Here is a 10,320-nt window from a genome sequence, read left to right as displayed (position 1 = left end):
CTCCTTGGAAAAACTTGTCTCTCATAGAACGTGAGGCTTGATTGCTGAAGGAGAAGTTAATGTCAAAGGAACTCCTGCATTAGGAGACAAAACTTCATGTACTTAAGGCAAAGGGAAGGGGTGGGGAGAGGAAAAATATTTTTTATATAAAGGAGGAAATAACTTCCAGCAAAATTTCTTAAGAGCCTTGCCTCAGTATTTCAGGCATTTTTAACTAATGCCATATGGACCGGGGATGAGGCCTTGTTCCACATAGCCTTGGAAGGGAGGGTTAGTGTTGCTGGGTGTAGTCACTGGTAACAGGCACAAAGTTACCCAACAGTGGGTATCTGCCGCATGCCACCCTCTCTCAGGAGCTGATAATGTCCAAGCAGAGATAAATGACTGAGGATTACAGAAGCAGTTCCTACTCAGTGGGGATTAGATCTGCCGACCTCTGAGATCCCTTCCAATACTGAGGTCCAATGTTATTAAAAGAAACAACCACACACAGTCAAATCCTCTTCACGGGGGTGGGAGTGAGGTGGGGTGGCTTGGTGCGGTGGCTCTGAGCAGTGGGAAGACTATTGGCAGGTGGAGGGGTGCTGGGGCAATGTTTCTAGCAGGCCTCTTCAATTGAAACAGTTTGTTTTAAAATGTATTGGGAAGTTCATGGGCATGTGGGTGGGACAGGGTCCAAGAGAAACAGGAGCCGGCAGGGGTGTGCTCCCCCAGAATGGTGCTGAACCCCACTTGGTCCCAGGAGCTGGAGGGGACTTTGAACATTTCAAGGAAGATACTTCAAAGCCTGGTGTGCCTTGAGGCTTAAGGCCCAGAACAGTAGCCCCTTTTGCCCAGTGTGAGGGTGTGAAGGCTGTACTGCCCTTTAGTTTGAAATTGTCATTCTGGATTTACTCAGGAGGGGTAAGATTAAAATCAATAGATGAACAGTATTGAGGCAAACACATCGAGTGTGATTATGATTAAAGAAGTTTTTTTTTGTTTATTATTCCATTTTTGACTACATTTTGGCCCAATTTTCTCCTTCATTTTTTTCATTTAAATTAAAATTTAAGAGCACGTAGTTTACCATGTACCAGGTACTGGTAGATATATTATCAATAGGATTAATATTTTAAAACCTGGAAAGTGATGTAATGGAAAAGAGATTGAAAATTAAATTGTTATTCCACTTAGAATTATGAAGTCCTTCAGTGTCTAGTGTTTCTAGTCCTAGATGCATGCAGATTTTATCAATAAAAGAACTCAATCATAAGTAGTTAAGGCTCAGAAATAAAGCTTTATAGCCTTAAAGAATAATTTAATGTTATGTGGAATGTCTTCTACCAAGAATCTACTGTCTTAAAGAATCTACTAATGAAGGAAAAAATAGTTTTATGTAAGTAAACATATGAAAAAAATAAATGTTTTCCACAGGAATGAGAAATTAGCTTCATATATAATTTCCTAAACAAAAGAATCAAATTTTACTCCTGGAGGCAAGGAGGGCAGTAGAATTAAAATGAAATATTTGTGATGTGTAATAAGACAAATAGCTTCATGTCTTAATAGTCTTTAAAGCTATTTACAAGGCAGATGACAAAATGGTCTTTAGCTCCAAGGTAAAAGAGCAAACAAAGAGTATCTAATTTCACCGGCGATCGCCTCATGCAAGATCATCTCTGTAAGAAATCCTCCTTGATTTTACTTTTAGGATCTTTGAAAAATTATGGCAAGTGCCCTTTTTCAGCTAGACTGTGCCTCGATGCTTTCTGTCTCAAGATAGAAATCTCAGACACTAGGGGCCAGGGATCATCAAAGGATATCCCACCCCCTTTAGACAATTTGTGTCAGGAAGGAGGAAGTACCTTTATGGAAAATCTCATCTCCAGGGAAAACACCTTGGTCTTTAAGGCTGGGGTAAGGGAATAAAAAGTAATTACCCAGGTGGAAGAATAAAATTCACAGGTTTTGAAACTAAGGTATAAAAAGGAGAATGTTTATGATAAGAAAGAAGAAAAAGAATAAATGAGATTTTAGGAACTGGACAAGTAAAAAGAAAAATTCCCCAGAGCCTTTAGTTGTTTGAAGACAAGCTCTTGGAAGGAAAACAAAACAGAAGAGAAAAGAATGAATGAAAATATTTGTGGTGGCAGAGGTAGATTTATTTGTCTCAACCTCCGCATGGTTTGTGGTCACATACATCCTTTTAGCTCTGCCGTTGTGATTGCTCCTCTCAAACCCTCAAACAACATCCTGGAGATGAATTAAGCATCAGATCAAGCACTGTGTCACATTAAACCCCAGGCTGACAAACCAAGTTTGTTGCCAAACCCAGAAGGCCAGCCAGATTAAATGATGATCCGGTTTTATCAGATTATCTGAGAGGCAAGATATAATAAAAATATTTAAGAAATAATTTTTAGAACATAAGATTATAATGAAGAACATTTAAGAAATAATTTTTAGGTCAAATATTCATGCAATAATTTTTAGGTTGAATGTAATTCATAACATTACATTATAACAATGCATGTCAAATAAGGAAAGCTGAAAATGTTCATTGTATAGACATGAGAATAATCAGTAGTATTTAATATAATTGTGTGTTAGGGAGAATTTACTTTTATATAGTGTATCTCATATCATGGCCACTTATTTTCCCCTTAGGACAGATCAATATAGAGGGGAAGACATTGTGTGTTGGGCCGTTTGTCATCTTAGTCAATGGTCCCGCGTAGCCCAGTGGCATCGCTCGGTCCTGGGATGGATGAGAGCTGCAGGGAGACTGGCTGCTGGAGTGGCAGGTCTGCCAGTCAGGCCAGGTATAGGTAACTGTCCCATCTACAGTCAGGCTCATGCAAAAGAAATATGAATTTTGTAAGGTTTAATAGCTTGTATAATAAAAGGAAAATAAATAGGAACCACATTTTCTTTCCTGCCAGAACAGGAAAGCAGGTGAAAATTCAGAATCTGTGCACACATTGTGTCTGAGAGACAAAACGGGAGTAACTTAATCTACCACCATGACCTCTTTCTTGCAACTGGGTGTGATCAGGAGCAGTGTCAGAATTTGAGAACATTTGGATGACATGAATCAAGGAATGTGAACTTAGAAAAAAAAGTTTTGTTAATTATAAAGATGTCCTCACCCCCCCACCCTTTAAAAACATTTTTTTCTAAATTGATTTCATTCTTCTCTTATAATGTGATATGTATTCATGAATTCACATTTATCCAATAAGCACCTGGGGCAATGTGCTTTGCATTGTTTAGGGCTAAAAAAATATACAAAGATCTCACTTCTATTCTTTAAGAACTCAACATTTAGCGGGAGAGTTTTAATATGGTAGACATATGTTCAATCATTATAGCACACAGGTTCCTATGATACTCTAAGAAGGGCAGGAAAATGAAGTGTTCTGGTATGTCAGTGACACAACCATTGGAGCCCTAATTATTGACTTTTAGAGCATTACTTAGCACTTAACCAGTCAGCTAGAAGTGCAGAACTAAAAAGACTCAAGCAGGAGTATAGTCTAAATATTGACAACCTTAGGTCCTGACCATGAATCAGAACATGTTTCACTCATCAGCTAAGACTCCCAATGGATTAGAACAAATGTTGGCCAAACATCAGCTGCATTCAACGTTAAATACCTACCATGAATCAGGTACTGTCCTAACAGGGTTTTTAGTCTGGTTACTATGCTACATGTGAGGCAGGGGTTACAAATAGTTTTCAATTTTTAGGCCAAATAAAATTGATAGGTAGTGGCCCCCTGGATAGCTGAGTTAGGGGTGCTGAAGCTGAGTGTAGGCTCACTGTGAAATAATGTGGTGACTGATGTGTGCCGCAGATGAAGAAAGGACAAAGTGTGGCACATGTGCCATGTATTTGATGTATTTGTTTGTGATTAAAAACCAGACAAACCTGCATTCAAATCCTCCATCAGGCACACAGGAAATGTGCGACTTTGGGCAAGTGGCTTTATCTATCTGGCTTATACATCCTCATTGTAAGCCTGCAGTAGTAATAGCTATCTCATAGGATTATAAAGAATTAAAATACGAGAATATATTGGAGGGGTAGTATGGAGAACATTGTATGAAGCAACAGCTTCCATGCAAACATTCTGCCCTCCATAGGATGGAGGTGAGATTCTAGCTTTATATTGAGGCTAATCGCAGCAGGAGGCAGGAACGGGAGGAAAAGCTTAACAGTGGGACAGGCCCAAGAGTATCCTGGTGGAGGAAGATGCAGTGATGGGGACGGGAGTAGAGACCTGGGAGAAGGGATGCATCTAACAGATTTTGGGGGGTAAAATTTTATGTGCCCTGTGATCCCTCCTCTTAGTCCCCTTGAATCTTCAGGAAAATTCCACGCATCACAATATGCTTGGTTCACTGGGGTTTTGGGGGGTGGGAGGAAGCTGGTGAAGGTCTGGGTTTTAAATTACAATTGGCAAGGGTCCAAAACAGTGTCTTCTCCTATAGGTGATAAGTGCTTGGTAAATGATAGCGATTGCCATACCCATTACTACCACAGGTGCTTCGGTAGACGAGCTATAATGACAGCCTGGAGGAAAGGGAGCTAAGCTGGCCTGGGTGGACCTGTCTTCAATTACACTGTCATTCTTAAACATATGTTTCAGCCAGAGACTTGCTAAGAAGAAGCCTTTGTTTAAATCTCAGGGCCCAGAAAGCATTTTATAGTCTAGAACACTCTACAGACTGGAAGTCTATATGAATCTAAGCTGGATGAGCCCTTGTGGTTTTTATTAAAGGATGCTATAGTCATGTTCTCTGTGCCGAGACGTGAATGTGCCACTGCACACGCCCTTTTTGAACTTCCTGATCCACATGCAAGGCTCATTGCACAGGATCCTTGGCAGCTGCATTTAATCCCCAAATAATCTTTGCTGAGCATCTCTTTGGCTTTTTCCAATCTCCCTTCTCTCATTGCTATTTGTTACAGTATTTTCTTTTGCCTTTTAATCCCATTCTTATTATTGCTTCCTGACTCTATCTCTTTGACACCAGTGTAGCAGAGGGTAGTCCTCTGAGCTTGAGCTGGGTCTGCCATTGGGTTTAGACTCGTCCATGCCCTGCTGACAGATGTATAAATGCCTTCCAGAAATTTATCTGTGGAGGGACTGAGGAGCCTCCTGGGAGAGCTTTACCTTACACACAGTGGACAACATGCTCAGCTCAGGAACAAAGCTTTGTCCCTAGAGGAGAAAGGCAGTTCCAAGTAGAACAGTGCCCTAACCTCCTCCCCATCACCCAGAACTAGGTCTGTATCCTATGAAGACTTGGGGCAACGAGAGTAGCAGAGACTAGCTAGATGCTCATTAAACTGTTTCCTTTTCCTCCTGAGCTCATACCTTCCTGACACACATAAGGAGTGGGCAAAAATAGGTTTACAGTTGTTTGTATGGAAAAGATGTTGGTTAAATTACCAGCCATCATTACCTAAAAGATAAATCCTAAGTAAGGATACGAAATAATAATAAGACAAATAATACAAAGAAATAATACAAAAATTAATAAATAAGTAATAATACAAGAATAAACTCTGTGTTTTATGAACTCATAACTGTAAACCTACTTTTGCCCATGCCTGTATTCCGTGTCTGAATTCTGGCTAAATAAATGTGGGCAGATGTCACATATGCCACCTCAGGCCTGGCCCACACAACTTCCTGCATGACTGGGGATGAAAATGTCCAGTGAAGGACTCCAGGCCCTAAGGATGAGGGACTGCGAGACGGAAGGAGCCTGGGTCCCTGAACGACCGGGAGCAATAGAGCCCAGGGCTGCCCATCCCTGCTCTCACCTTGACTGTGACATGAGCAGACGCGAACTCTTATTCTCTAAAACCACGGAAATTGTGGTTGTTTGTTACACTTTACCCTGACTGACTCACTAAGTAAAAAGGGAAAGCTCTGTTTAATGAAAACACTGCATTTAACCTTGAAGAACAGGCAACATAGCATTGGTGTTTTTCTAATAAGTATAACATAAAAAGAAGAGACAGGCAGTCCTCCCTAGTTGCCATTGCACTGAACAGCTTTGACATTTAACAGCACTAAAATATGAAGTGGTATTGACTAGTGAGAGATACAAATAGTAACACTTTTTGAAAGGAGCTAGAAATGGCCACAAGGCCTGGCAGTCTCAATGGTACCGAGGGGGCTGGTGGTGACAGCTGCTGGTGAACATGGTGGTATTGGTTCCGGGAGGAAGCAGTGAAAGCTCCTGGGAGGCGCAGGACCAGCAGAAGTGGCCATGGTGTCCAGGGAATGGTATTAGATTTGATCCTAAGCCCATACAGGACACTTTGAGATTTTGAGCAATACTTGGGACATCACAAAGGTAGTAAGAACCAACAAATAAGCGTTTCCACTGGAAGGTATTGGAAGCTTGGAGAAGCCCTTGCAGGTCAATGTAAAAGGTAAAGATCCTGATACATCTGATGCCTGCTTTGAATTTTTCCTTTAATTGGAAGAAAAGTACATTAAATTTGAGAAACACTGTTCTGATCTGTGGTTCCCGTGTTAAAATGGAAAACAATGTGGGGGGATGGGAGAGATTTCCAGAGAGCAAATAATGCAAAAAAGAGGAAACCTTGGAGAGCTGGGAACAAGCAATGCCTCAGCATCTGCTTCTCCCTGAAATCATTTGGGCAAAGCTGGGGTGACTATAGGGAGAGTGGAAATGCCACAAAGACTAGGCATGGGAAGCTGAGGGGCCAGAGATGCCACATCTATAAGATGTGTACACACTCCCACATATTTATTGCACACACAGGATTGTTTACACATGCTGGTGCTTTGAGTGACTATATTGTTTAAAAAAAAATTTCAATCAAACTTTAAACTTTATTTTACTTCCATAACATAAGAAGGGACTCTCCTAGAGTATACCCTTTCACTAAGAAAGTGGGCAGATTTCCTCTTTCCTTCTCTCCTGTGTAACCTGGCTGTTCCAGCCCACAGTACCCTCTCCTAGAAGTGCAAGTTCTTCTGCAGCTAAGATGGGCATTTGCTATATCTTGCTCACCTTAAAGGTTCTTTTTCTCAGTTTTAATATCTCAAGAATGTGTTCCAATGAACTAATCTGACTTACTGTGACTTGTATTGGCAAGCCACTACAGACATATTGTGACTTGTAGTGTTACTCCTCCCAGATGACCTACATAGATGTAAGATAAGATATGGTTTTTGTGGTGGTGTTTTTTTTTTTTTGCAATGTAGGATCTTTATTTTTAAGGTGATTTCTGTACATCTGGAGTATGAGAGTAATTCTTTTGCAAGTGGAACTATTAGAAGAAACAATGACAAAACCAAGCTGGTATTAGATATGAATCCACAGCAGTTTAAGCTTCAAATCCAGCCGAGAAGTTTGTTACAATCTCTTTCAGCTTTGCATCTGACTGTGCTGAGATCTTTCTGTCAGCCCTGACATTGCCCAACAGGCCTTGGTGTTGGCTGATAACACGAGACAAGAAAGTATTCTCAAATTTTGTGATATTGCTGGGCTCCAGTTTATCAAGATTACTCCCTTACACCAGCATAAATAACAGCCACTTGCTAGCCATGGAAGAATACTGTCCTTGCTTCAGCAACTCAGTCAGATGCACACCATGGCTCTAGAGTTGTTGAGTGGCAGCACTGAGATCAGAACCAAACTGAGCCAAAGCAGCAACTTACCGATACTGAGCCAGTTCCAGCTTTGTGGAACCTGCCACCTGCTTCATGGCCCTGGTCTGGGCAGCAGACCCAACTTGGGATACAGACAAACCAACTTTAATGGCAAGGCAGATACCTTTGTAGAATAATTCTGTTTCCAAGATCTGTCCATCAATGATGGCAATGACATTCGTTGGAACATAAGCAGACACATCACCAGCTTGTGTTTCTATAACTGGTAAAGCAGTCAAGGAGCCACCACCAAAACAATCACTAATGTGGCTAGTCTCTCTAGCAGACAGGAGCGCAGGTAGAACACATGTGAGGATAGGCCTCACGACCCAAGGGGTTGGCGCAGCAGCAAAAACATCTGATGATAAGCAACAGCCTGTTTGGATAAGTTGTCATAGATGATCAAAGCATGTTTGCCATTGTCCCTAAAATATTGTCCTTTAGAACAGCCTCGGTAAGGAGCAGGCACTTCAGCATCAGAAGCAGTGGCTGAAACCACAGTGGTGCCCTTCATGGCATCTGCATCTGTAAGTCTCTTTGCCAACTGGGCAACAGTGGATCTCTTCTGACCAATAGCAGCATAGATACAGTATAGCTTCTTCTTTTCATCAGATCCATCACTGAAACGTTTCTGGTTCATGATTGTGTCAGTAGCAATTGATGTTTTGCCAGTCTGTCAGTCATCAATTATCAGCTCATGCTGACCATAACCAATTGGCATCAAGCTATCCACAGCCTTAATGCCAGTCTGCATTGGCTCCCACACAGAGATTTGAGGAATGATCCCAGGGGCTTTCAGGCCAACTCACCTACGAGTCTTGGAACCAACTGGACACTTCCCATCAGTGGCATTACCAAGGGCATCTACTACATGACCCAACAGATCCTCACCAACTGGGAATATCCACAATGGCTCCTGTTCTCGTCACAATATTTCCTTCTTTAATTATTTTATCATCTCCAAACACAACACCAACATTGTGGGGTTCCAAGCCTGAAGAAAACCCTACCATTTCTTCTGCTTGAACATTCCTCAGCCCGTGTACTTGGGCAATATGATCATCAACACTTAAGACATGCCCGGTCTCTTCAAGGTCAAAAGAGGTATCCGCTCCAAGAATCCGCTCTTCAATAACAGAGGACATCTTGGCAGTGCCAGACTTCTTAAGATGGGAGCTAGAGGCATAGAGATTACTTGTAGCAATGAAGGATGATCCCAAAGCATTTCTGGAGACCAGCCCAGCCTGCTGAGGAAGAGTGTAGGCCATGGCTGCGGTGACAGGCAGGAATAGCATTTTTGCAGCTTCTCGGTAGTTCCTCTGCAGCCGCAGCTTCTGCTCTGACTCAGACACGGTTTTTAATTGTACCTCCAGACAAGTGGCAAACAGTAGAAATGTTGGGTATTGTAGAAGGTCAGAAAAAAGAACCCATTAAATTATTATTACATTTATTATTTGTCATGAAATTATAAAAAAATTAATAAATTATTTTTAAAAAGAGCTTACACTTGTTAAACACTTTCTAAGTGCCAGACACTGTTCTAAGCGCTTTGCACGTATCCATTTAATTCTCAGGACTACTCTGTGGAATAGGAACTATTTCATCCCATTTTGCAGATGAGGAAATTGAGGCAGAGAGAGATTGAGCAACTGGCCCTAGATCTGACAGCTAGGAAATGGTGCAGAGTTTGAATTCGTGACCTGACTCCTGAGTCCCTGCTCTGTCAGAGCCAGTGACATTGTTTTCCTGGGGAAATGGGTGATGGGCATGGCTCTTGGAGTCTCTCAGATTACACCCACAGGATGGCCCTATCTAGTTTTTCATGGGAATGAGGCAGCCTCCAGGTTGAGAGGCATCTGGAGCTTTTGTTGGACACTAAGAAGTTAGGTCACCTTTTTAGAACTCAGTTTTCTCTTCAGTAAAACAAGGAGGGTGGATTAGATAACATCTTCAGCATTCCTGCACTAAAATGCTCATCTCTTGGGGCCTGTGAGGAAGAAGCAGATCGGTTTCTGCTTCCTAGACCCTTAAAGCTAGGAGCTGCCGATAGGGTGTCACGTCCACAAACTGGTAACAAGAGATGAGGGTTAGAGCTCCAGGAAGCCTCGACCTTTACCTAAGAAAGAAACAGTTGCCTATTGTGCGCTGAGTGTTTTAAACAGATTATACAATGAATCCTCACAGTGAGCTTGGGAGGTAAATACTACTGTCTCCATCTAAAAAATGAAGCCGAAACTTAATCATACCAAGTGATTTACCCAAGAAGGCCCAGCTCGTAAGGGATGCGGGCCGGGTTGAAATCCCGTCTGTCTGGTCTGCAAAGCCCAGGCGCATTTCTCAGCCGGCGCCTCCTTCAGCACCGGTTGTGTCATTTCCATTCTCACGAGCCTACGCGGTCGTTAGCTCCCCTTTTCCCTGAGAAGGTGAGGCTCGGGTCCCTCGCCAAGGACCCGGCCTGGCTCCGAGCGGGCGGGAGAGCAGCCTGCAGGACCCGGCAGGCGGCCGCGGAGGCCGCGGGCGGCCCCTCCTCCCCGCCGCGCTCCTCCGCGGGGCTCCCACCTTTTCGGCCCCAGCCCCGCACAGCGCCCGCCCGGACTACATTTCCCGACAGGACGCGGGCGCGCGCACGCGCACC

General features: G+C 42.8%; 1 pseudogene; it reads right to left on the bottom strand.

Moving 5' to 3' along the window:
- Positions 1-7,227: 7,227 nt before the first annotated feature.
- LOC107525362 (ATP synthase F(1) complex subunit alpha, mitochondrial pseudogene) lies at positions 7,228-10,180 on the bottom strand (annotated as a pseudogene).
- Positions 10,181-10,320: the final 140 nt, after the last annotated feature.

Source organism: Miniopterus natalensis, chromosome 2 (assembly GCF_054644295.1).
Source record: "Miniopterus natalensis isolate mMinNat1 chromosome 2, mMinNat1.hap1, whole genome shotgun sequence".
NCBI classification, from domain to species: domain Eukaryota; kingdom Metazoa; phylum Chordata; class Mammalia; order Chiroptera; family Miniopteridae; genus Miniopterus; species Miniopterus natalensis.
This window is presented reverse-complemented; position numbering and strand designations above follow the sequence as displayed.